The following is a 1,374-nucleotide window of genomic DNA, read 5'->3' on the forward strand; positions in this document are numbered from 1 at the left end:
TCAAAAGAAAAAGAACTCTCCCCACAATGACACTTGGAGTTCTGAGCTCTGCTTCCCCAACCTCAACTCCTCCTGTAAGCGTCTGCTGCGACCACGATTTGAGACTCTTCTACTCTACACCCTAGTTGCATCTGCCTCTCTGCTCACTGTGATACTCAATTTTCTCATCATCGTTTCCATCTCCCACTTCAGTCAGCTCCTGACCAACACTCTGCTCCAGTTTATGGCTGTTTGCGACCTGGCAGTGCTGGTAGTGATGCCTGTCAATACATTGAGACATGTTGGATGCTGGGGAGGATAATGTGTGCTCTATCTCCTTATCTCTTTTATTGTCTGGGCACTGGTGCTTTGGGCCACATGGTGCTCATATCCATCGACCGTTATCTGACTATCTGTGACCCACTGGTCTACTCCTCTGAGGTCACAATGACTAATGTTAAAATATGTATCTGTCTCTGTTGGACCTGTTCAATTAGTTACAATGGGTTAATTTTAATGGACCACATGGGGCAGCCAGACAAATTCAGCTCCTGCCATGGGGAGTGTGTGGTGGTCATCAACCAGATTTTAGCAACTATTGACATGTTTATGACCTTTACTGGGCCCTGTACTGTCATGGCTTGCTGTATATGAGGGTGTTTGTGGCTGCCCTTTCTCAGATGCGTGTAATTCAGTCACAAGTTGCAGCTATCAAGGCCAGAGCAGCTCCAACTGCTAGAAAATCACAGCCCAAGGCAGCCAGGACTCTGGGGATTCTGATAGCTGTGTTTCTAATGTGTTTCTGCCCGTACAACTATCCCACTCTTGCAGGTGTGAACACCTCCACTAGCTTGTCCTATTATCCCATATTGTTGTGGATCACGATGCTGAACTCTTGTTTCAACCCGCTGATTTATGCCATGTTCTACCCCTGGTTTAGAAAAGCTATCAAACTCATCATCACACTCAGAATACTGCAGGAAGCAGGATAACTCCAGGGAGGTCAAGATCCTGTAGACAGGGCTGGAAGTATCAGTTAATGGTTATTTTTAAACTCTTTTAGAAACATTGTGTCACCTCTGAGCAGACTGTTCAGCTGCAGCACCACACAGACCCTCGACAGTGGCTTCACCCACAGAGTTTCTCATTCCGTCGCTCAGTCATGTCATAAACTGTTTCTGTCACTGTCCCTGTCCCTGTGTCTGTTCCTGATCTGGTTCCAGGTCCTGTTTCGGAGCGGGTCGGCTTGTGCGCCGATGCCGCCTTGGTTCCAGTGCCTGCATCTGCGCCTGACCAGCAGCTCCAGCAGCAGCAGCCTCTGCCAGTTCCCCAGCTGGAAAACGGTGATGTCCCCTCTGATGCCAGGTTGCCCGGGTGTGCCGACAACAGTGTCCC

General features: G+C 49.0%; 1 pseudogene; it reads left to right on the forward strand.

The window, feature by feature from the left end:
• The first annotated feature begins 46 nt into the window (after nt 1-46).
• LOC109954067 (trace amine-associated receptor 13c-like) lies at nt 47-971 on the forward strand (annotated as a pseudogene).
• The last annotated feature ends 403 nt before the right edge of the window (nt 972-1,374 follow it).

The sequence above is a fragment of the Monopterus albus genome, unplaced genomic scaffold, assembly GCF_001952655.1.
Source record: "Monopterus albus unplaced genomic scaffold, M_albus_1.0 scaffold2908.1, whole genome shotgun sequence".
Classification (NCBI taxonomy): Eukaryota; Metazoa; Chordata; class Actinopteri; order Synbranchiformes; family Synbranchidae; genus Monopterus; species Monopterus albus.